The sequence below is a fragment of the Myxocyprinus asiaticus genome, chromosome 23 (genome assembly GCF_019703515.2).
Source record: "Myxocyprinus asiaticus isolate MX2 ecotype Aquarium Trade chromosome 23, UBuf_Myxa_2, whole genome shotgun sequence".
Classification (NCBI taxonomy): domain Eukaryota; kingdom Metazoa; phylum Chordata; class Actinopteri; order Cypriniformes; family Catostomidae; genus Myxocyprinus; species Myxocyprinus asiaticus.
In genome coordinates, this window is record NC_059366.1 from 16,156,107 (window position 1) to 16,183,686 (window position 27,580).

At 37.9% G+C, this 27,580-nt stretch overlaps 1 protein-coding gene across 3 annotated transcripts in view; it reads right to left on the reverse strand.

The window, feature by feature from the left end:
• Positions 1–27,580, reverse strand: part of LOC127413688 (leucine zipper putative tumor suppressor 2 homolog) — a 104,804-nt gene that overhangs the window by 49,385 nt on the left and 27,839 nt on the right. For 2 of the 3 annotated variants that reach the window (XM_051651011.1, XM_051651012.1), the window contains exon 2: positions 4,803–4,916. The exons of the other annotated variant lie outside the window; for it this stretch is intronic. The gene's annotated coding sequence lies outside the window, so the exon portion shown is untranslated. The remainder of the gene's footprint in view (positions 1–4,802; positions 4,917–27,580) is intronic. 3 annotated transcript variants of the gene reach the window in all.

The window sequence follows — 27,580 nt, forward strand, 5'->3', positions numbered from 1 at the left end:
GAGAGGTGGGAGCAGGCAACATGTCAGACACTCTTTACTCTGTCTTCCCATTCATTTCCCATTAACTCCCAGCATGCTCGCTGTTTTTGTTCCACTGGCATATAGAGAAGGTCAGGCTGGCCCTCTCTGCCAACACAGCAGCGGCTCACAGACGTGTGAATACCATGAAAGCTCCATGGTTTGATGAGACACACAACAGACACATGAACACACATACCAGCCCATATGAGCAGGGTTCAGTGGTTGTCATGGAGATCACACACACACACACACACACACACACACACACACACATTTACCTAGCTAGCTAAATACCACAGACTCCTATTGTTTTTACATAAAGCTAATTAGACTAACTATAACACTAACTACAACACTACTCTTAAAAAAACGTATTTAGCATTTTTAGAATAACAAAACATTATTGACTTCATTTATGAATCATTTTTATCTGTGAGGACACCCCAGGACATAACCAAAGAGAGGTTTTGTGAGATTTAGCTACAATTTATTGCTACAACCCCCCCATTTCCTACACTTTTATTACATTTTTTCCCCCAGATTCCATTATATTATATTATATTATATTATATGCAGTTGCAATGTAGTTTTACACAACTATTTCTACCCTCTCTCAGACCTTTAGAGTTAAACAGGGTATTTATTACTACCGAATCTTCAAAATACAAATACGTAAATTACCTTTGTTATGACTGGCTAGCCTCTTTGCATGTGAAATGAGTAACGATGCTTACTTACAGGTTGCGGGTTTGCTGTTGGTTCCAAAGTAGTTTGGTTCTAAGCTGAAGTACTATAACTCTGACAAAGAGTTTCCCACTGCTTACAATATGATGTAAGGTAATTTGGGATCAAAGATTTTCTTGTGATTCAGAGACAAGCTATTTATAAGGCATTAAAGTATTAATTATTCTGGTCAGGGGGAAGTGTTCCACAGTGGAACAACCAATGAGGCAGAGAGATGATTTGACCATATCTAAGGGTTGTTAGTGAATGAAGAGAGCAGTCCAAAATACCATTCAATATGATTAAACTGAATCCACTTAACTAAATTAGGTTGCACCAACTAAATTAATTTCTAATGGTTAAATTAAGTAAAAATATATACTTAAGGAACAGTAACAATGTTACCACTTTTTACTGTTTATAGTGATGTACATAAAATAATAACAATAAAAAAAGCTATAAGATATGGTGAAAAAAAAACAAAAAAAAAAACACAATTTCTCTGGGCTGTAGCTAAACCTATGATGTCCTTTCCACCACAGAGTGGAAGAAATAGAGACGGGGTTTCTCTCTCCACTGCTGTAGGAAACAGACAGCTGCTATGAGGGTTAACATAGATTGAGAACTGAAGGGGTGGAGCAGCTGCTTAGACCACACACACACACACACACACACACACACACACACACACACACACACAGACACACACACACGTTGGTGCGGCTATCCTTATGAGGCCTCGCATAGACATAATGATTTTTATACTGTATAAACTATAGATTCTATCCCCTAACCCTACCCCTAAACCTAACCCTCACAAAAAACTTTCTGCATTTTTACACGTTCAATAAAACATCATTTAGTATGTTTTTTTAAGCAATCTGAATTATGGGGACACTAGAAATGTCCTTATAAACCACATTTATAGCATAATACCCTTGTAATTACCAGTTTGTAACCTAAAAAAAAATGTCCTCATAAACCACCCAAACCCACCCACACACACACACACACACACATAACACAAAGTCCTGAAGAACTGCCAGTCATATACTGTAACTGCATACTAACCAGCTGAGTCGAGCCAAAGGAGCTAAAACTGGAATTTGAAGAAGAGCGCCCTCCTGGGTAATACTGGCAGAAGAACCAAGAATGTTTTCAAGTGTATGAAGGGGCTTTGAGTATGTTTGTGTCGAATGCAGTATGCATTTGTGTATGTGCTATGTTGTGCTATATGTTTATTGACTAAAAGAACAGACCATATACCACTTTCCCACTCTGTTGTAGTACCATGGTACAGTGATAGTATCAGATAGTATTGAATCATTACTGTACGTACCATGGTATTTACATGTAGTCCAAGGTATTTCAAAGAATACTATACAGTACTACCATGGTACCACTATTAGTGCAGAGTGTTTGTAAAACAGTTTTGGATCCAGTTGTTAGAGCTAAGCTTTGACTGGCCACCCAGTCTCTCTACCCATGTCAACAACAACTCCTATCCTCCAATTCCTGCCCTTTGACCCTTACTGCCCCTGCCATTTAGGCTCAAGCCACCCAGTATCCATGCTGCTGTCACACACTGCACTGGTCATCCAACATGAACCTGACCCCAGTGGAAAAATACACTTCAAAGTGTTGGACGGGAAAATTTCCTGCGGGATTAAGACTCAGTCAGACACATATTCACACCATTAATCAATGTCCAGACTCCAGCACAAGTGATAATCAGCAATGACAGCAGGGAAATAGTTGTTTTCACTGAGAACGAGCATCAATTCTTCTGATGCCTGTAAAATTGACATTAACATGATTTTCACAAATTATTTTGTTTATCATAGTCCAGGGGTCAGGAAATGGCCCAGTTGGGCAAGAAGCTAAAATTCGTACTGGGCCTGCTTATATTTTCACTGGCTACACCACAAAAAAATTATATGTTTTAATTTTAGCATTAGCAACATATTTTGTAAGGTGTAAGAAAGAATTATAAGTAACACTGTAAAATAAGGTTTTATTCGTTAATATTAGCTAATGCATTATGGACTAACAATAAACAAATGACCCTTCGCTAAGCCCGCCTTAAAAGCGCTTCTGACCAATCCTGTCTTAGCAACTGTTGCCCTGCTGCCATTACTCTGACACGTGTTTGCTATTTTCCAATGAAAGCCTATGGAAGTAATGTGTGTTTGAGTACTTTTAAGTGGGATTTTATAAAAATAATTATAATAATAAAAAAGTAAAACACATTGTTGCCGGGTCATTTGTAATAGTGAAACGAATTACCCAGAGAGGATAACCGCAGTGTTTTTCTTTCTCTTTTGAAAAAAAATAATCTTTCAATAAATCTGGGGAAGAGCATGTTATGGATTAAAGTGTGTCAGCCCTCATTCACAAATGAGCATATAACATCTGCAATGACACCTACATTTGCACTAAGGTAAATTAAAGCTAATAACTGAACGTTAATTCAGTTATATACAGTATACACTCTAAAAAAATATCCTGTTAAATTTACGGTAAAAGACTGGCAGCTGTAGTTGCCAGAAATTCACCTTAAAAAATCCAGTAATCACGTTTTAGACTTTATGGGATGTAATTTTGATGCCTGTATATTTTACGGTGCATTACCGTCGTTTATATTATTAAATAATAAACTTTATATATTAACCTTCTGAAACTGTAAAAATCTGCTTTTCACTTTATGTATTGTTAATCACCGTAGTAATTACAAAAGGCCACATGATGACATGAAGTTCATCAATAGAGGCCCTTCCAGGAGCAATGACCAATAAACATGCAGAGACAGTGCTCAGTTAACTCACACAAACACTAAACGCCATCAGGGTAACACATGTGAAATTAAAATTATGACATAAACTACATCAAATATAACACAGAACACCCCAATGTATGTAACTGATATTAAAAATAAGAAGAAACATAACTGTTTCTTGTTACAAATAATTTATAAGGTATTTAATTTGCAATTATAGCTGGAAATTATGCAGCTGAAGTGTAACTCCATGTCATCTATAAAAAACATCAACACTTTTGCTGAAACATTATTTTAAATTTTGATTTAAAAAATGTATTAGTGTATGTTGAAATTGACTAACCAAAATTACTAAATGCTGTAAAAGTATTGTTCATTGTTAGTTCATGTTAACTAATGTTGTTAACTAATGTTAACCAATGGAACCTTATTGTGAAATGTTACCATTATTTGTTTAGAATTTTCAACTCATTCTAACTGATGCTTTCAAGACTATCACAAATCATTCTTACAATTTCGACAAAACTTAATCGAATTACCTTGGTGACATTTAATCAGTAGATTTCACAACAACAATATTCAATAACAACAGAAAACCAGAGGTCAATCACACAGGATAACATTCTTGTGTTTAAAAAATGCTACAAAGGTTAGTTGTGGAGCGGAATGGAACAAAACACAAGTGCATCGATACATGATAAATTTTTTAACTGAACATACATCTTAAAAATGCAACGCTCATTTCATGAGATGCTGAAAAACAGTGCCACAATGGTCAAAGATGTCTGTCTAGTGCATGTTTCCATAGAATAACAATAAAAAAAGGGTCCTATGTGAAAAAGGCCCCTTTGCAAGGTATACAAGCTCATGACAACAGAGCAATGGTGCGATAGGGCAAGTAGCAGTTCCGTCAACTGGCCTGAAACAGTCTACTGAGCCCTCTAATCAGTTATTTTCTCCAGGTTTTTGAAATAGACTCTCATCTCTTTCATACTGAGGCTTTTGCTGTGCATCCAAGACAACCTGAGTACATTTTCAAGCAGGCTTTCCAGATCATTAGCTTTAAGTGTCTTTAATTAACTAAGTCTAATTAGAACCAAAACAGCGAGAGCTAAAAGTTATGACACTGAAGCAGGGATACATGAAAGCTTGCATGTTCTGTATAGCTGGAATAAATGAATGACTCAAGATCAATTCCATTTGACATGTCTGTTTCTTCAGTACTGACAGCGAGAATAAAGAGATAGTGTAGAGAGGCATACAGGGTCTTATCACATCTTACCTTGAACAGAAGCCCAGAGTTCAGCTCCTAAAAGTTGCAGAGATTCAGGACTGTTGGAGTCTTTACACATCACCAGAGCCCCACTGCAGCGTCCACCTCCACTCACACACACATCTGCAGAGACACACAAACACAAACTGAGGATGGGGCAAGTTTAAAATATGTTATTTATATATATAAATATGTATTTATATACTGTATATATAGGCTATACATCATAAAAATTCTTCTTTTTTTCCCCCAATAAAAATCTCAACATCCAATTTATCAGGTTAATAAATTGTAGGATAATAATTGTCTTCAAAGAATCTTGTTTTAAGCATAAAACTCACTTTTTTAGATTCCAAATAAAAAAAAAGGAAATAGTGTTTAATATTTTTTAAATTTAAGATATATTCTCAGAAAACAAGTCTTAAAGGGATAACTCACCAATAAATGAACATTCTGTCATTACACCAACCTGTCCTTTTGTTTTCCACAGAAGAAAGTAATATGGGTTAGAAACAACACAAGGGTGAGTAAATGATGACTGAAGTGATTTTTTTAAGAGAAGCAAACAGAACACATTCAATGGCCACATCCAAACGAGACTCATGAACAGACACCAAGGAAAAATATTCCTTTTGTAAAAAAATTTTTTGGGAAAGACTAAAGGGCCTCTACCATCTGTCCATCTCCTGAGTGGATATGACAGAGTTCAAGTATGCATACTGTACGTCACAAACCTATGGGGTATTGGTTGCTGTGTCATGGTAAAGAGCCTGTTATTATGTTACACTAGAAGCATAATAAGGTCATGGCTTTCTGAGGGGCCGTAGTTTTTCTTTTTCTCCTGGGCTATCAGACTGTAGTCTCACATGCTTCTCAGAGGACATTATTAGCCAGAGCAGGAGAGATCATTATGCCTAGTATAATCTGTGAAAGTTAAGTTCCTCAGACCAAAATACTGTATCTGCTCAGCACATCTTAGTTCTGAGACGAGTGGAAGTGCACACTGCCCCACAGTGGACCCTACCCAACACTACCTCTGTTTGAGAAGGATAGAGTAAAGAATACAAAGACATAGAAAGTCTATGTGTGTCATTTAAGTGAAGTCTAGACTGAATTATCTGTTGCCACTTTGCAAAAATCCTTTTTGGCAATGACCCTGGGCAGTTGTTTTACATGAATTTATGCAGGTACTTTCTACTTGTATGTTTGAAATCTCCAAAACTGTTGGCTAAGCTTATATTTCAATAAAATAGTTCAAATCAACAGTAAAATCAGGAAAATATGGTATTTGAAATTTTGCTTCTTTATGCGGAAATTATACTGTGTATATACAGTATATGTATAGTATATAGGCCTATATATATACTCAGCAAAAAAAGAAACAGCCTCTCACTTTCGACTGCTTTTATTTTCAGCAAACTTAACGTGTAAATATTTGTATGAACATAAAAAGATTCAACAACTAAGACATAAACTGAACAAGTTTCTCAGACATGTGACTAACCAAAATGGAATAATGTGTCCCTGAACAAAGGGTACAAAAGTAACAGTCAGTATCTGGCGTGGCTTCCAGCTGCATTAAGTACTGCAGTGCATCTCCTCCTCATGGACTGCACCAGATTTCCCAGTTCTTGCTGTGAGATGTTACCCCACTCTTCCACCAAGGCACTTGCAAGTTCCCGGACATTTCTGGGGGAATGGCCCTAGCCCTCACCCTCCGATACAACAGGTCCCAGACGTGCTCAATGGGATTGAGATCCGGGCTCTTCGCTGGCCATGGCAGAACACTGACATTCCTGTCTTGCAGGAAATCACGCACAGAACGAGCAGTATGGCTGGTGGCATTGTCATGCTGGAGGGTCATGTCAGGATGAGCCTGCAGGAAAGGTACCACATGAGGGAGGAGGATGTCTTCCCTGTAATGCACAGTGTTGAGATTGCCTGCAATGACAACAAGCTCAGTCCGATGATGCTGTGACACACTGCCCCAGACCATGACAGACCCTTCACCTCAAAATCGATCCCGCTCCAGAGTTCAGGCCTCGGTGTAACGCTCATTCCTTTGACGATAAACGCGAGTCTGACCATAAACCCTGGTGAGACAAAACTGCGACTCGTCAGTGAAGAGCACTTTTTGCCAGTCCTGTCTGGTCCAGTGAAGGTGGGTTAGTGCCCATAGGCAACATTGTTGCTGGTGATGTCTGGTAAGGACCTGCCTTACAACAGGCCTACAAGCCCTCAGTCCAGCCTTTCTCAGCCTATTGCAGACAGTCTGAGCACTGATGGAGGGATTGTGCGTTCCTGGTGTAACTCAGGCTGTTGTTGCTGCCAGCCTGTACCTGTCCCGCAGGTGTGATATTCGGATGTACCGATCCTGTGCAGGTGTTGTTACACGTGATCTGCCACTGCAAGGACGATCAGCTGTCCTTCCTGTCTCCCTGTAGGGCTGTCTTAGGCGTCTCACAGTACGGACATTGCAATTTATTGCCCTGGCCACATCTGCAGTCCTCATGCCTCCATGCAGCATGCCTAAGGCACGTTCATGCAGATGAGCAGGGACCCTGGGCATCTTCCTTTTGGTGTTTTTCAGAGTCAGTAGAAAGGTCTCTTTAGTGTCCTAAGTTTTTATAACTGTGACCTTAATTGCCTGTTAGTGTCTAAACGACCGTTCCACAGGTGTATGTTCATTAATTGTTTATGGTTCATTGAACAAGCATGGAAAACATTGTTTAAACACTTTACAATAAAGATCTGTAAAGTGATTTGGATTTTTACAAAATTATAGTTAAAATACAGTGTAATAAGAATTATGGGGTAAAATGTGCTTAAGCGTCCTACAATTAATGCAATAATGCACGATGCAAAAATATTAATGGTCCTAAATTTAAGCTTAATTTTCTCTATGTAAAATATAATATTATATTTTTTGGTTTTGATTTAGGGTTAAATATGACCAGGACATTTTCTTAGACATTTCACCCAAGTTGATTGCCTCTGTCAACTGAAAGGTGGGACTTCTATATTGAGCACTGCCATTTCATTTTCAAGTGGCCTGTCTCCTCCTCATTGTCTCTGCCCTCTGCTCTGCAGCAAGGTCAAAAGTGGGTTAAAAGGCCTCATGAAATGGTTGGAATGCAATTTTCCCTGCGTTGACATATTTCCTATTGAAAAAGGAAGTGGGCTCAGGCCATACAGCATTTCCAGAAGAAAAAGACTGTAAATATTAAATGAGTGTATGTTATAAAGTGTATGTTTACTCCACAACTTTGAGGAGTAAATGAGCATATAGATGGCCTCAAAGCAAATAGACACGGACTGAAAGACCAAAACTCCAATACAGAGTCTTTAACTGCTTCACTACATAAGCAATGCCACACACAAACACTTCCGCTCTATCTTAAGTGTTTGTGTACCACCTGAAAAACCATTGTACAACAACAACATGCCATGCACTCGTCTAATAATAATAATAATAATAAAAAATAAAAAACTGTGTTTAGGAATTTTTTGTATTTCCTACCACAATCCCTGATCGGCACCTTCTCTTGTTAAGCTTTGTGCTTGCTGTTACAATATGGCAAAGCCTCCTCATAACTCATGGTGAAATGAGATACTGTATCACAGCTGAGTTTACATACGCTCCTCTAAGGACTAATCTGCAGGGATTGTCCTCTCTCTCCTCCTATATACTTAGTCAGGAATGCTAGTTAATGTCTACTGTGTTTAATAAAAACGGTGTGAAGAATGAAGTGGAGATTAGAGACGAATGCATTTGTAGTTATCTCTTCACTTCAGTTATCAAACAGTCTCGTGTGTACTAGCACCTCTGAAAGTGGGTCACATCTACATGAGCTTACAGTCATACACACAAACACACTGCAGTGACACACGTGGAGAAGAGAGGGGAAAGGAAGGTTCACACGTGCCTGATCCTGTCTGCCTTACAGAGAGCGCGACTGGGAAAATAAAGTGGGTGATAGGTCTTAGACAGCTGTGTATAACAGTGCAACACACACTCTCATGTTTGATGGATTCTTAAAGGTGCAGTCAGTCATTTTGTTCCCCATTAAAAAAGTTTTAGTCCCAAAGAAAAGATTTGAAATTTTTAAACATATGTATAAAATCATGACCACTCACATGAGATGAGGACTCTAGTCATAGTAACCTTATAAAAGCTGTTTTATTTTACATGGGTCAGGGGCGCCCTCATGGGGGCAGCCATGTTAAAATCACAAGATCAGTTGAATACTACTCCCTTTAAGGAATATTCCGTGTTCAATACAAGTAAAGATCAATCAACAGTATATTATGGCACAATGTTGATTAACACATAATTTAATTTCGACTTGTTCCTCCTTTAAAAAAAAGCAAAAATCAAGGTTACACTGAGGCACTTACAATGGAAGTGAACGTGGCCAATTTTTGGAGGGTTTAAAGGCAGAAATGTTCTTTGTTTAAGGAATCTTATAATTTTATAAAAGCACTTACATAAATTCTTCTGTTAAAACTCATGTGTTAATTGAGCTGTAAAGTTGTTAAAATCATCATTTTTACAGTCATTTTAGGGTTTGTTGACATTACATCGTCATGGCATCAAAATTGTAAAATTGGCTATATACTTTACACATAAAAGGTTAGCAAGTGATTTTATCACACTACAATCATGTTAACACACATATTGTTTATGTCTTGTAGCTATACTTTTGAAACAGTGAGTATTTTAACGTTTATGGATTGGCCCCATTCACTTCCATACTATAACCTCGATTTTTGCTTTTTTTAAAGAAAGGAGGGACGAGTCGAAATTCATTTTTGTGGTAATGTAAGCATTCTAGCGGGAGACTCACAGCTGTACATCGTCATGCCATTATCTAGTTATCTCCTAGCCAATCATACATCAGCCATTGCTTTAAAAGCCTGTTTTCAATCTACCTCTTTGCTGTTTCAGTGTGCCAACACGGCAACCTCCTCCTCCCCACTGCCACAAGTTCAGTCCCGTCCTGCACGGGCATAGGCTCCTCGCCCCCTGCCTCTAATCTCCGGCAGGATCTGACAGTTTGAGTGGCAATCTCATCAGACCGCCAGACAGGGCTTGAGCCAAAAGAGACATTACAATTCTGTATTCACTATTATTTCATCAAATGTCATTTCAACTTTACTTATATCTGTGAGTCTTCCTGATAGAAATCAATATTATGCCAAAAATACTGTCAATTGAGCTTAACTTGTATTGAACCTGGAATGTTCTTTTAATCTTAGTAACCGTCCTGTTATTTGACACTTTCACTCTTGGATTAAATTAATCAAGGCTGATTGTGAATAGTGAACTTCTACAATGGCATCTGTAACTGAAAACTATTGATTTTAACTGATGCTACATCCACACCACTAGGTGTCACTGTAAGCCCAAGATGAGCATGAACAAAACATGAGCAAAAAGTTACTGATTGCCTTTAAAGCTGAAGAGTATAGCACCTGCAACCTCTAGTGTCAGCAAAGAATTCTCAAACAATTTTCCTGAACATTAACCCCTTCTGGCATTGGTCAGTCAAACAGATAGTCTTGCCCCAAACTCACACAAATGGTTGAACCAATGGTTTCATAGCGCCAAAAAGCCAGAGTGTTTACATGTTTTGGGGAAATCAACAGCCCGGCCTCATGACAAGTCGTAATAACAGTGCAAATGGCAAAATCATAAGTGTAGGCTAGTACAAAAACGTACAACTTTTACTCCCATAGAGAAAAATAAACTAACAAACAAACCTTATTATTATGCTTTTTCCTAAGCTTAACCACTAACCCAAACCTAACCATAAAGTCTAACCTCTTACCCAAACCCTAAACCATGGTTTTAAAAGTAAAATCAATGAAAATCTACTAACACATTCTTGCGCTAAAAAACCCCCCTAGATGCAGCGCAATAAATAGAACAGAAAGCAGGTGTCTTGAGACGCATTTTTTGAAACATCTGAGATGTGGTGCTGCAGCCAAAGACATTTGTCTAGCGCTTGTTTACAAATAAAACCAGTAGAAAAACACATCAGTTTGAACAGTCCCTTAGACTCTGTTCCAAACTGCACACTTGATGTGTACTTGCAGTCTTAGAATGGCCATCACGTGTGCATTTCTGTGCAGTCCACATGACTGTATGATCCCCTTTTGACATTTTAGTTTTCAGAAGGATGCTCAGAGCGCCCCCCTTTGTGTCCGCTAGGCACTTTTGATCCACCCTTTTGCCGAGCTTGCACTGATATAGACTCCACAGCGGACTACTACCTGAGAGACTACCAGTGTACCAAAGTGTGCACATGGACGAAGGCCGCAAGGGTTTATGGCAGCATTTGGGACAAGGCGTTACTCATTTGCTCACTCCCTTCCTTATCAGCCACCCAGAAATGCAAACACATTGTGCAGTAATCAATCAGTGAGCCACTACTATATCTGCAAACTGATACAATATGGCCCATTGATTTTGCCATGACCTCAACTAGCCTGTGAGGGATAAACATATGCCTGTTGATTGGTGCAGCTCTCTGGCATCAAGTTGCTCTACTACCATTCAAGCTGATCTGTCTTGCCATTCCATCTGAAAAAGAGGCTCTACTTCTTACAAATAAAGGCACTGATTACTTCCTGACCTCAAAGTCATTGTACAGAGGATGTGATAGGCAGGAGAGGTTGGACTCTTGCCAAAGTCTTGCTTTACAAACTCTTAACATTCTCTCCATTAACCTTACAGTGTCTGCGTTTTCCTCACCAGCTCAATTAGGCAACTGTACTATTAAATGAGGTAAACATGCGTCTGGCCATTCTGGGCCCAGTGAGGAGAGAGCCTGCAGGTGGGTGACAGATGGTGAGGGCCAAGCATCAGGGATACAAGTACAGGGAGGGAGAAAAGCATCAATACCCTTCTCTCCTCTTCTCTGACCTCATCATCCCTGATACCAGATGGGGACGCAACTCCATCTCTCTCATCATTCTTCCAGCCCTGAGAGCCATATGTCAGGCTATATGACAGGATAAAACAACACCAGCCTCACACCACAATACCAACGATTTCCAGGTTCGTACTTGGGGTTGCAGGAGTGGCCTTAATTAAGGGTGATCTAAGGATTATGAAGGTCAGGGAGTCAAAACATGGGTGGTTATACTACCTCTGGTTCCAAGACTGAATTTTGTTGTCTTTGAATTCTTTAAGTTAAAGAATATATGAAGTAGGATAGATACATTGAATATAGGAAAATGGATTGAACATAGGAAAATATTATATATAGTGAGGTCCAAAAGTCTGAGACCAAATTGAAAATCAGGGATTTTTGTTTTATTTTATTATTATTTCTCAATTAGACATGGAAATAGAAAAAGTTTTTGGATTTTGTTAAAATCTAAACAAAGAAATGTTATGATCTAAAATGAAAAAGGAATATGTAAGATGCAGCGCTATTTCTAAGTCACTAACTAAATTAAAGCAAATTTGTGAGACTGATCATACAAAATACAGATTTCCTTTCCTTGTTTCCATTCAAGTACAGAAGACCCCCAAATCATGTTAAGATAACAGTTTGCACAAACTTGTCCATGCTGGCTAAAATACATGCTGTCATTAAAGTAAAAGGGGGACATACCAAATACTATGAAATGTTAAAAATTAATTTACATTTTTCAAATCAACGTTTCATTCAAATGTTTATGCTAATAATATAGGCCTAATGATATTTGTAATAACATATTTTGTATTAAATAAGAAACATTTCCATTCACAGTCTCAGACTTTTGGACCCTAATTTATATAAATCTGATAGACAACATGTGAGTGGTGAAATGTGTTTATGGGAGAAAGTATGACAAGAACATGTTTCAGGTTTGAGGAAAAACAGGACTGTGGATTTTGTGCTATTTTTTTTATTTCCGTCATAGAGAAGCTGATTACTGTCCAAATTGCACAGTGCTGCTTCCGACCTCCAGGGTAGCATTAGCGTTTTAATTTTCATAAAACTAACAACTGAACCACATTTACTGACCTCTGCAGCTTTGCAATTTGGCTCGGGGACAGAACGCTCATGTGGGCTTAAAACAGCCTACCTGAACCCATCCTGGTTCACCTGCTCTGCACGCTCCCTTATTTTCTAATCAACAGACCTCATCTCAAATTCTCCTTACATAAGAATCCTCTGCTGTGTCAACACAGGTCAATCTAGGTTTTATTTTATCACAGGATAGTGTTTCTGTACCTCTGTTGGCATATGACCTCAATGCAAATATGGGGTTCTTTTTTCATGAGTGCGCAAATTGGGGTAGGAGTGTTTGTGCTTACTGTGGGTGTATTGTATGTAAATTAAGTGGCGCAAAGCGTAGTTTGCTATTTTCTTGAGAAACAGGTCAAAGACATTTCAAAAGCAGGTCTGTTTTCAGCACAAAGTCCAAACTCAGTTCCTGCATTTGCAGTTTGGAGATTCCACCAGCAGGTGGTAATAAAGTTCATGTCCAAACTCTGAAAATATAGTGGAACATCAAATTATGTCCCTGATGATCAGAGTTGGAGTCGTCTTATGAAACAAAAATGTATGAGATTTGTGTTAAACTTTCTAGAGTTCATGGTTTATTTTCCAATTATTATTATTATTATGTTTATATTTACAATTGAATTTATGATCTAATCTGTATTGGTGTTTTTCCACCTGTTGTCATACAGTGATTTCTGTAAAAGTCACTGCAAAATGTGCCGGTGAAAGAAGTTGGAGAGGATAAAATGCTGATTACATTTTCATTTAGTTTGAAGTGTACTTTGAAATTTTGAAATATTTTTGGTTTCATTTTGTCATGTTTCAATTAATGAATTTAATCTGTGAATCAAAATCGACCGGTAGAAGTGAAGTGTGTGCCGATACATTCAATATTATTTATTTTATTTATTTTCTCCCCTTTTCTCCCCAATTTGGAACGCCCAATTCCCAATGCGCTCTAAGTCCGCATGGTGGCATCAGTTGCCTCCACGTCTGAGACCGTCAACCCGTGCATCTTACCATGTGGCTTGTTGAGCGCGTTACCGCAGAGATGTAGCGCGTGTGGAGGCCCACGCTATTCTCCATGGCATCCATGCACAACTCACCATGTGCCCCACCGAGAGCGAGAACCACACATTATAGCAACCACGAGGAGGTTACCCCATGTGACTCTACCCTCTCTAGCAGCCGGGCCAATTTGGTTGCTTAGGAAACCTGGCTGGAGGCACTCAGCACGCCCTGGATTTGAACTTGCGACTCCAGGGGTGTTAGTCAGCGTCAATACTTGCTGAGCTACCCAGGCCAACCTCGATCAGAAACAGAATCAGAATCAGAATCAGCTTTATTGCCAAGTATGCTGCACATACAAGGAATTTGTCTTGGTGACAGGAGCTTCCAGTATACAACAATACAAAAACAGCAGCAAGACATAGATAATAATAAAAAAAATAAAAAAGTTATACACATACGTACATACACAGACACACACATACATACATACACACATACACATACGTAGTGCAATCTAATACAAATCTGTTATCTGTTATGTACAGTGCAAATACAAATCTGTTATGAACAGTGCAAATGTTTTTTTTGTTTTTTTTTTCAGAGGAATGAAATGGCAGAAGAGGTTGGATGTGTTGGATAAATATAAAAAAGAAACTGTGTATTGCACATAGTTATTGCTCAATGGGGCAGTTTAAACTGTTCATGAGATGGATAGCCTGAGGGAAAAAACTGTTCATGTGTCTGACAGTTCTGGTGCTCAGAGCTCTGAAGTGTCGGCCAGAAAGCAACAGTTCAAAAAGGTAGTGGACAGGGTGAGTGGGGTCCAGAGTGATTTTTCCAGCCTTTTTCCTCACTCTGGAAGTGTATAGTTCTTGCAGGGGGCAACCAATAATCCTCTCAGCTGTCCGAATTGTCCTTTGTAGTCTTCTGATGTCTGATTTAGTAGCTGAACCAAACCAGACAGTTATTGAAGTGCAGAAGACAGACTCAATGACCGCTGAGTAGAACTGTATCAGCAGCGCCTGTGGCAGGTTGAACTTCCTCAGCTGGCGAGGGAAGTACAACCTCTGCTGGGCCTTTTTCACAATGGAGTCAATGTGGGTCTCCCACTTCAGGTCCTGTGAGATGGTAGTGCCCAGGAACCTGAATGACTCCACTGTTGCCACAGTGCGGTTTAGAATGACGAGGGGGGTCAGTGTTGGGGTGTTCCTCCAAATGTCCACAATCATCTCCACCGTTTTGAGTGTGTTCAGCTCAAGGTTGTTTTGACTGCACCAGACAGCCAGCTATTTAACCTCCCTTCTGTATGCAGACTCATCGTCATCTCGGATGAGGCCGATGACAGTGGTGTCATCTGCAAACTTCAGGAGCTTGACAGAGGGGTCCTTGGCAATGCAGTCGTTGGTGTAGAGGGAGAAGAGTAGTGGGGAGAGCACACATCCCTGGGGGGCACCAGTGCTGATTGTACAGGTGCTGGAAGTGAGATTCCCCTGTCTCACAAGCTGCTGCTTGTCTGTCAGAAAGCTGGTAATCCACTGACAGATAGACATGGGAACAGAGAGTTGGTGTAATTTATTCTGGAGTATAGCTGGGATGATGGTGTTGAAAGCCGAACTGAAGTCGAACAAAAAGGATCCTTGCATATGTCCCTGTTCTGTCCAGATGTTGCAGGATATGATGCAATCCCATGTTGACTGCATCAACCACAGACCTGTTTGCTCGATAAGCAAATCGATACAATCACTCTTAATACTATCACATGATTCGTGTGTCAGTAGATGAAAATTATTAATAATACTTACATTCCCTATGATTTAACGGAGCCTACATCCAAATCCTGACAAGGAAACGTTTTTGGTTACCGATGGCATTGTAGAAAAAAGTATTCCTCAAAGTATCCAATCAGAGGATCATCAGAGACTCCAGCCACCCGAGCCATGGGCTGTTCTCACTGCTACCATCAGGCAGGCGGTATCGCAGCATCAGGACCCGCACCAGCCGACTCCGTGATAGCTTCTTCCCCCAAGCAATCAGACTTCTGAACTCTTGATCTCCCATGATCAAATACATCAGCACTGCACTTTATTACCCTTACTCTTATATCTCACACCGGACTGTCATAAATTATATTATTATTATATTATATTCTCTCTTAACAACTGACTATCAGCCGACAGCCTTAATGTCAATACAGTACAATACTGTACATTCTATATACACTATATATACTTTTTTATATTTTTTTATTTTTTATTATTATTGAATAATGTTTATCTATATTGTGCGTATTGTATACTGTACAGTGTATGTTATTATTTCTATATTGTTGAGTGTAATTATGTGTACATCAGATGTTTAAATTGTGTTGTGTTAATTTGATGTTATTGTAAATTGGTACTGTCTCATCACTGTCACGACTGCTATGTTGATCAGAACTGCACCCAAGAATTTCACACACCATTGCACTTGTGTATATGGCTGTGTGACAATAAAGTGATTTGATTTGATTTGATTTTAATAGGCCAGCTGATAGACCAGCATTTTGGGAAATGCCTACAAAATAAATTGAGTAGAATAAATTCAGCTGGTCAGGTGATGGTGATCTCAACAATTGAAATGCATGTTATTCCAATTTTACTCTGCAATTTGTCACAAATTTGTCCCCAAACTATAGCTAAGTGCAAACAAACATTCTGTAGGCTCAAATTTAGCAGAAAAAACGCAAGCTTAAGAAAGCAGTAAGCTGTACTCTTTTACACAGATGTACTTTATATTGTCAGTGTCCGTAACCAAACTTCTCTCTGCAGTTGATTAATGGCATTAATCTCCACTACCGTGTCATTAGCCTCATGTAATGTGTCTAACAGCAGTGCAGTGGCGTCAGTCTCACACGGTGTCTTCCATCATTTCAAAGATGATTCAAGGGCACACTAGCTCAGCTGTGATGTGAGTGATGCTCAGCACACAATGCACATCTGCCACCTCTGTGTTTAAGGTGCTTATAAAACTCTGATATGACCTGAAGGAATCTTCATGCTTCAGCAGAATTCTGAGAACTTCACAAACATTCTCACTGCTGTACATTTGCTGATATGCTTTTGTTCAGTGCTCCTCAACTGGTGGGTCGCGATGAAAACATGGGAGATATGTTCTTATTCGGTAGCAAACAGCAGGGAAAAAACAATGCTAAATGCCAATAATAAATGTAACTAATCATATAATCATGCATAATTAGGATAGAAAAATTAATAGGCTTGTAGACTTTTAAAAGAGAGGCGAAAATGCTTCCAATGTTTTTTGTGTTGATGTCAAAGGCTGTGCATGCAGTCAAACTCTATGGTAATTTGGCACAAATCTATCACTTTGTAAAAGCTAGCCAAATTGGGCAGATGCCAACATGGATCCCTTCATCCTCGAAAATCAACACACAAATGTATGCATGGTAAAAGAAAGGTAAGAAATCCAAGGTCAAAGAAAATGCGACCCAGGCTGCATTAACGGATTAGTTCACCCAAAAATGAAAATGATCTTATCTTTAACTAACCCTCATGCCATCCCAGATGTGTATGACTTTCTTTCTTTAGCAGAACACAAATTAAGATTTTTAGAAGAATATTTCATCTCTGTAGGTCCATACAATATGGTGACCAGAATTCAGAAGGTCCAAAACTCACATAAAGGCAGCATAAAAGTAATCCATATGACTCCAGTGGTTTAATTCACGTCTTCTAAAGTGATCCAATCGTTCCAAGATGTACAGTGAAAAAGGAGTTACATTTTGGTCTGTATGGTCCCAAAACTGAGTCGTTGGGTCGCGTCACAAGACATGGATTTAACCAATGGAATCATATGGATTACTTTTATGATGCCTTTATGAGATATTTGGACCTTCAGATTTCTGGTCACCATTCACTTGAATTGCATGGACCTACAGAGCTGAAGTATTCTTTTAAAAATCTTTGTTTGTGTTCTGTAGAAGAAAGAAAGTCATTCAGATCTGGGATGGCATAAGTAAATGATGAGAGAATTTTCATGTTTGGGTGAACTATCCCTTTAATTTACTTTAACCATACTTTAACTTAGTAGATTAGGTATATAAATCAAATTTGCTTTCTACCCCACCATATGTCAGGAGCATAATACTGATAATGCAATACAATGTTAATACTTTTTTTGTTAGTCGGAATGACATTTTCTGTTCTGCGCCACCTGGATTGAGGCGAGTCACTATGCCACCATGAGGATTTAGAGCACATTGGGAATTCCAAATTGGGGGGAAAAGGGGAGAAAATCACAATCAATCAATCAATCAATAAATAAATAAATAAATAAAAATAATAATAACAAAATAGTTATAATAGTAATAACAACAATATAATAAAAAATTATAATAAAAAATGTATTTAAATATTTATTAAATTATTTATTTATTCAATAAATGTACCGGCCACAATTTGTCTTGAATCTCAAAATTATTGGCTTCCGAGAGCATGAAACCATTGAAATTCAAGAGACATTTTTCAAAGGGCATAAATTTTCCTAATCACCCAACGTCATTTAAATAATTTTGCATATTTCTTGGCCTATATAGTTCATGGTAACAATAATAAAAAAATAAATAAAAAAAAGATTTTAAGGACATATTTGTTAACTACTTGATATCCAGTGTAAAATCTGGATCCTGAAGCAAATCCAGTTGAGAAATACTGATCTAGTTCTTCTAGGGACAAGTGGTGTGATCCATGAAGCGTTGTCACATCCAGCAGCATCGTTGCCGAGATTTATATTTAAATCTCGAGACAGCTGCAATTTAAGCATGAAGGGCACATCTGCCCACAAGTTACATAACAGATTCTTATCCAATCAAACACCAATCAAAAGATTTTCCATCTCAGATGGTGCCGTTAATCTGGACTATTTGTAGTCTCAAAACAACTAGTACACATATACCACAGTAATTCTAAATGCAATTGTAACCCTATATCCTGTTTGAGAATTAAATGCAGTAAATCTTTGATTTTCGCAGTTTTCTGTCAGTGCTAACAGAGTTTTCCTAGAAAGTAAAAGCAGCTTTGTTGCCTATAATGCTATTGCTCTGATGACTGTCCTAGTTTCCACTGCTTTCATTGTGCATGCACACATACATAAAAGATGATTTGCTGTTTCAATTTCTGGCATTTATTCGATGAGGATTTGTTGCAGACAACACTTGAGCTTGGTGAAACAACCCCAGTGAGGCCACAGTGCAGTGTTCACTCTCTGTGAGGGCATAATGAGGTTTAACAGACTGTAAAATATGGATCAAATGTGTAACACAGCAGGTAAAAAAAACTGGATGACTGTTTTTTACATGTCTCAGTATTGTCTTGCACAAACAATGTCCAAACTACAGAAAGAAAGGTCACAAGAGAACAGAAAATATGAAAATTCTCTCATTATTTACTCACCATCATGCCATTCCAGATGTGTCTTTCTTTCTTCTGAAGAACAAAAACAAAGATTTTTAGAAGAATATTTCAGCTCTGTAGGTCCATACAATGCAAGTGAATGGTGGCCAGAACTTTGAAGCTCCAAAAAGCAGATAAAGGCAGCATAAAAGTAATCCATATGACTCCAGTGGTTAAATTCATGTCTTCTTGAGCGATATGATAGGTGAGGGTAAGAAACATATAAATATTTAAGTCCATTTTTACTATAAATCTCCACCTTTGACCAGCCCTGACAAGTACGTATGCACAAAGAATGCAAATCACAAAAAACGAATGAAGATGAATGTGAAAGTGTTTCTCACCCACACCTATCATATCACTTCAGAAGACATGGATTTAACCACTGTAGTCATACGGATTACTTTTATGCTGCCTTTATGTGATTTTTGGACACTGAAAGTTCTGGTCACCTTTCACTTGCATTGTATGGACCAACAGAGCTGAAATATTCTTCTAAAAAATCATAATCATCTTCATTTGTGTTCTGCAGAAGAAAGTCATTCACATCTGGGATGCCATGAGGGTGAGTAAATGATGAGATTTTTCATATTTGAGTGAACTATCCCTTTAAATGTCAAAATATCTAACCAGAAACATACTTTAGTGAGAGTTTCTACATTTAAAATGTACTTAATCATAACTGTTCATCATAATGTATTCACCCTCATGTTGTGCAAAACCCCTGTGACTTTTTATTCAGTGGAACACAAAAGAGATGTTAGCAGTGTTAAATTCAGTCACCATTCATGTTCATTGTATCTTTTTTCCGTACAAAGAAAGTGAATGAGGTTAGCATTTTGCCTCACGTCTCCTTTTATATTTTGCAGTTTAAAGTATTTTTTTTTCTTACTATAGCTCAAGAATTAGATAAAATCAAGAGACTGATGGGTTTCTCAAATTTTCTCATTAAAGTAACTTTGATGCACATTTTTACTTTGTAAACATCCAATTTAATAACAATTATCTCAATATAATGACCATGTGTAAGGCTCTAGGACAAACCAAATGCTAATTTTTCCATGTAAATGTAATTGAGTAAGAGTACAACAATAGTGCAATTCAGATTAAATAGAATACTTAATATACTTAATGTATATAAAGCATACTTAATGTATATTACACCTGGGTCTTTTATTAGGGCTCCAAAAGATTAAGATAGAAAAACAGCAGTCAGCCTTTTACCACCAGGGGGAACAAACATAGAGCCCATATCTCCAGTGGAGAGTGGGACCACAGAGAGCACTGCAAACTGCTCTAAAAAAGTTTCAGTGTCAGTGTGATTTCATTTAGCACTGAAGGACCAACTAGGAACCAAAACACTACACAGTGAACATTTCATTTTTGTTTTTTCTAGACCAAAATTTTTTATTGACAGCTCTCCAAAGGTTTGACATTCATTGCTCCTAAGTCCTAAGTTTTATAATAAACTCACTTGAGGGTATTTTCCTCTATGCTAATGCAGAAATTTTTCATTTTCCCAGAATGTAAAAAAAAAAAAAAAAAAAAAACTCAAAAGAAAGCAGCTGCTCATAGCATATATGCCTGCTGGGAAAACCATAAGATCATTCTCTCTTAAATTCCTTCTACCTCTCTGATCCATCCTCACTCTCTCCATCCACCACTCTCACATTCCTTCTTTCTCTCAAACTATCATTTAGCTGAAAGGCAGAGGGAGTTTCTGCACAGAGCAAACAGGACCAAACCCATCAAAGTTACAATAAGCAGACAATAAGGCTGATCTAGATCAGAGGCCAGTTCCTGCATTTGACTGCTTTATAGTTTGCCCGAATTGACTTTTGGATTAACAAGTGTTGTTGAAGGGAGAGTCAGGGTCATGCAGAAACAAACAGGTAGAGATGAGGGCAGCCATGTTAACATGACACAACTTGTCTAACAGACACAACAGCCTTTTTCTGAAATTGAAATCCACAAAAATCTACAAACACACACAGTCTCTAGTCTAAACTAAAGCAGAGGACTTCATTTAAAACAACATATTATAATACTATTTTTCTGCAGTATTCAGTATATGTACTGTGTTCAGTCAGCACATTTTGTTTGTGTGCATGGAATGCCCAGATGACCTATATAATTTACAGTATTTAACAGAACATTATGAACACTATAAACCATAACAACATTTGATTAACTTGACCTTCCAATGAGACAAATCAACTGTCAAATGATGTAATATCAATCACGCTTTTTAGCATACTAGCAAGAACTGATCAGATTGACAAGAATTAAGGTATTTAAAAATATATATTTAAGTAACTAAATAACTAAAATACTGTATGTAAAGAAGTTTTTCTTATTTTTTCACCTTTAGATATGAAGCACTGGATGAAATGTAATTCATTTTGTTAAATGCCAGTTATACATGTGGCTGGGAATCTGAGCTGCTCAGTATCCAACTAGGTAATATTTCAAAATGTAAACATTAATTCAACGTGCTAATGGCGTTTGATATGGAAAGAAGCAAAATCATTATGTCTATTATTATTATTATTATCAGAGCTGTTCAGCTGCAGGGTGAAGATGAATATTTAAAACAGACTACTTCATATCATCCTCATAAAACACCTGTACAGGTATTTTCTTTCTGTGCTTTGTGTATCAGTCAGTGTTGCTCGTGTTTGTGTTGTCTAATTTCATGATTATATCCATATTCTTAACTCATAAATCAGGCCTAATATCTACCTAATGTATATTACATGTCACAACCGATTTAGTAGCAAGGTCTCCTCTCTCAGGAATTCATAGTTTTATTACATTCAACCAACAATCAAATCTTTAACTCAGTGACAAAATGATCTTATCCTGGTCGTGAAAACACTACATACTGTATGGCCCAAAAGTTGACAGCATGACTAAAAACCCATTCTCTGCTCCACTAAAAACACGTGTGTAAATGGCAGGACGGCTGAGGTTAATATGATGCATTTATGAATTCATATCTGTAAAGCACTTATATGGGGTTACATAAGGTATCTTGCAAATTATAAATGTGATACAGTTTTAGCAGGAAATGTCTTAAAAACGAAATGTACATATATAAAAAAAATATTTAGCTTCGGACACATTTTTTAAAGCCATGATTGTAAAAACAGCTATTTTTCATTTTTGTGTTGGGCCAGTAAAAATTTTGGAAGGGGCAAGTAAAAATCTGGACCACTGTCCCGACCGGGTTAGCAGAAAAAATCCTTAGCGTTGAGCCCTGAGACTACGCTACACAATATGCACTAAGCAGTTCTCTAGTCACTAGCATTCCATTCCGAACACAGCCTAGCTCTCAGTAGTGTACAGTTGGTGTACTGAATTCCTGGTCTTCATTGTATCATACTACTCCCTCTTAATGGGTCTAGCTGTATTCCCCTACAGTATATCCCAAATTCAATGATGACAGAAACAGACATGTTCAACTGCAATATTCTGTTGTCATATATTCCAAAGCTCAGCGTATACAGTGTGTGACATTAAAATAGGCCTACTTTCATTTAGTGAAAGTGCCCCCTGATTTTCCTCTTCAAGTGAGATTTCAATAGCAACAGAGAGGACAGTGAGAGGGAGCATAAGCCAATGAATCAGTCTATAGATCTGTCCTGATTTCTTATCTGGACATGTCACAGCGAATAAGATGAGGGCAGAAAATCATTAGTATTTGTCTAGGCACACAGTAGGAGGACAGACGGGACAGGATTACAGAATTTATACAGGGTCTGAGGTGTTTGGGATCTCTGTTGTACAGTGGATTTGTTGTTCTAACTTTGCCTGCCAAAACTCAGCAATCAGAGCCTTGTATAATCCACTTCCACTTTAATGAATCTTCCAAGCCCTCATAACTGCCGACTTTACATGCTACTGACAAGTCACATTATTAATTGTCATTTGTTGGGAGTGATCACATCTTAACAGCTTTGATAAACTATAGCCTAATTAGAAACCTTTTTTCAAAAGTAGTCTATCAGTCCTCTAATGTCCTTAGTCTTTGTATACATCACATTGTAGATCTAATCCAAATCCACAATCTATTTAAATTTGAAACTATTTTAATTTGTTTTTAGTTTCCTAAAAAATAGTCATGGTTTTCCAGATTATGTGGTTATATAAAGCATGTTCAAATATCTCCGTTCCAGTGTGGATGTGAGGTGTAGCAAAATGAATGCTTTATCAAAGGAAAACGGATTCGTGTGGACGTGTCCTAAGAGTCAAATCAGTGTTATATTCATCAAGCAGAAAATGAATGCCCACAGCAGCCAAAACTGAAACAAGATTACAGTACATCACAGTTTATCCCATAAACTCAATGGGGAGGGGAAAGATAAGCTTTTTCAAACAACTGTAAAAGCAATATATTAAGAGTAACCTCACAAATCCTCAAATGTGTCCCTATGGGAATACTTCTGAAAAATGACTGCCAATGGGCCATGATGAAACACACTTTGTAGAAAATGTAGAACCAGTAGAATCAATGATTCTGAACATTCAGTCCACAAACATGAATAATGACATAAACTGCATATTAAGAAACTTGTTCACACTTCCTCGCACTTGACGTATGCACAGAGCGCATGCATAGCATGTGTACAGCGCTCTATACATGCATCAATCGGAAGTGTGAACGCGCTTCTCTTATCAATGCGCCAAGGAGACAGCACATGTCAAGATTTTTCAGGGTTCCCACTTTTTTAAGGCACAATTTTCCAGGATGTTTCCAGGACATTTTATGTGCAATACAGGTGTAATGTACAAAAAAACACTGGTGGTCATGATGTATATTGTGGTTATTGGATGGTTATTTTTTTCTGAATTCCGTTTTCAAAAGTTTAATCAAATTTTATTATCAAAATGATGTCCAATTAAATTAATTCATTAAAATTTGAATCAAATGAAAATATAATAATTCTTAATTAATAAAATTTTTCAGCCTAACATTACGTTATTTAAAAAAAGTTGTTTTTTTTTTTTTTTTACAAAATCCTCAACACAATCACAGCAAATGTACAAATATTTAATTACTATACAGTAGTAATATATTGTTGTCTTTTCCTTATTTCACCTGTCCATTTTAATTAAGCTTTTATTTTGGCATTTCTGTATGATTTGACAGTAGTATCTCACCTCCAGATAAGCAGTTTGCTACATTGCCAAGTGTAATAAACCCAAAAAGCTACACACACACGATGATCATGACGATGTGTTTTCAGTGTATGAGCGGCCAGCTTCACACATTCACTTTGAAGCACGCAGAACAGGAAGATTATATATTTATTGAATAAATCACAGCCTTTTACAGTTTAATAATCAAACTAGGACATATCGGGATTTCAATGTAATTAATTGTGCATTCAAACATAAATCTTCAGCACAAATCTGTTATATTCTATGACATTCCGCACTTTATACCTAATGACATTTTTATGACTGGAATCAGTGATTCCATCCTTATTTTCAACATTGAGGAAATCGTAGATACATTTAGGTCTATTTCTCACCCAAAATGATTACAGAACAACTTTTTCTGAGAGTAGGTCATTAAATTTGAGCTTTTGTGTCATGTGCCTGAAACCAGCTTTCCAAATATTGCACATGAATGACCAAAGTGCTTTATTGTTTAACTTTTGGTGTGAACAGACATTTTATCTTTGATTTATTTCACTTTCTCATTTCATTTATGGAGTAAATGGGCATTATCACTTGTTTGTCCTATTCCTTGAGAATTTAACATTTCCTGCTTGCTTATGGAAAACCTGCCACATAAAGGAGGTGGCTACAATTCTTGCCATTGTGATGGCACAGAAGTTGACAGTAAGTTTACCCACATGATTCAGATATTTGGAAACACCTGCTCAGAGCCAGTTTCCAAAAGGCTCTTTCAGTGTTTGTTTCCAGCCTGACCTCTGCTGTTTCCTGTGTTGGAGTGGCAGGATGAGACAGTGCTCTCTCTCCTCTCCGCTTTACTTTTCTCCACAAGCCTCAAGGGCAGAAAACAAACAAGGCCCTCAGGGGCAAGGTGACAGGAAAATGTGTGCATTTCTGTACGTGTGTTTGAGAGAGATGGGCACTCAAGGGCTAAAGGCTAAATCAGAGTGTTTCAGTAAGTATTAGAGGACAAGAGTTTGTGTCTCAGCTACAGAAGAGAAGATGCATCAATGATGAATCAAAGACCAGAGGGCAAAGCAAAAACTGCAGTGTCTCAACACACCAAGCACCAGAAAAAAAAAAAAAAAAAAAGTAAAAATCTGTTTTGCAGAGTACATAAAAGTGTTGACCGGTAACTTGGTTAGAAACTGCAAAATAATAGAATCAGAATCAGAATGAGCTTTATTGCCAAGTATGCTTACACATACAAGGAATTTGTCTTGGTGACAGGAGCTTCCAGTGAACAACAATACAAAAACAGCAACAAGACTTTAAAAAAATAATTAAAATTGAATAAAAAATAGATAAATATTGAAAAGAAAAAAGTATATATAGTATACACAATAGACAATACATACATACACACACACACATATACACATATATGAATATATATACATACATATACATACACATACACACATACATACATACACATACACACATATATGAATATATATAAATACATATACATACAGTACATACATACATACACACACACACATACACATACGTAGTGCAAATCTAAATACAAATCGGTTATATACAGTGCAAGGGAATGTAATGGCAGAAGAGGTAGGATGTGTTGGATAATATAAAAAGACTAAGCTATGGAATGCACATTAATTATTGCTCAAAGGGGCAGTTTTAACTGTTCATGAGATGGATAGCCTGGGGGAAAAACTGTTCCTGTGCCTGACGGTTCTGGTGCTCAGAGCTCCGAAGCGTCGGCCAGAAGGCAACAGTTCAAAAAGGTAGTGGGCAGGGTGAGTGGGGTCCGGAGTGATTTTTCCAGCCTTTTTCCTCACTCTGGAAGTGTATAGTTCCTGAAGGGGGGGGGCAGGGGGCAACCAATAATCCTCTCAGCAGTCCGAACTGTCCTTAGTAGTCTTCTGATGTCTGATTTCATAGCTGAACCAAACCAGACAGTTATTGAAGTGCAGAAGACAGACTCAATGACCGCTGAGTAGAACTGTATCAGCAGCGCCTGTGGCAGGTTGAACTTCCTCAGCTGGCGAAGGTACAAGAAGTACAACCTCTGCTGGGCCTTTTTCACAATGGAGTCAATGTGGGTCTCCCACTTCAGGTCCTGTGAGATGGTAGTGCCCAGGAACCTGTATGACTCCACTGCTGCCACAGTGCTGTTTAGAATGGTGAGGGGGGTCAATGTTGGGGTGTTCCTCCTAAAGTCCACAATCATCTCCACTGTTTTGAGCGTGTTCAGCTCCAGGTTGTTTTGACTGCACCAGACTCATCGTCATCGGAAGTGAATTTCCCCTGTATCACAAGCTGCTGCCTGTCTGTCAGAAAGCTGGTAATCCACTGACAGATAGACGTGGGAACAGAGATTTGGTGTAATTTAGTCCGGAGAATTAGCCACTGGTAAATAAATATTCTGATTTTATTGAATTGAGTTGTGTATTCAAAAAGAAGATCCTTTTACTGATTAAGAAGCTGGATTCAGGAGATCAGCAGTTACAGAAATACTCAAACCAGCCCATCTGGCACCAACAATCATGCCACATTCCACATCACTAAGATCACATTTTCCCCCATTCTGATGGTTGATGTGAACATTAACTGAAGCTCCTGACACGTATCTGCATGATTTTATGCACTGCAATGCAGCCACATGATTGGCTGATTAGATAATCACATGGTTGGTTGATGATGCCAGATGGGCTGGTTTGAGTATTTCTGTAACTGCTGATCTCCTGGGATTTTCACACACAACAGTCTCTAGAATTTACTCAGAATGGTGCCAAAAACAAAAAAACATCCAGTGAGCGGCAGTTCATGTTGATGAGAGAGGTCAACAGAGAATGGCCAGACTGGTTCAAACTGACAAAGTCTACAGTAACACAGATACAGTAACTCAGATAACTGCTCTGTACAATTGTGGTGAGAAGAATATAATCTCATAATGCTATTCAGAGATGCAGGTTGGCGTTGTTTTGGTGGCACGAGGGGGACCTACACAGTATTAGGCAGGTGGTTTTAATGTTGTGGCTGATCGGTGTGTGTGTGTGTGTGTGTATATATATATATATATATATATATATATATATATATATATATATATATATATATATATATATATATATATATATATACACACACACACACATACATACATACACAA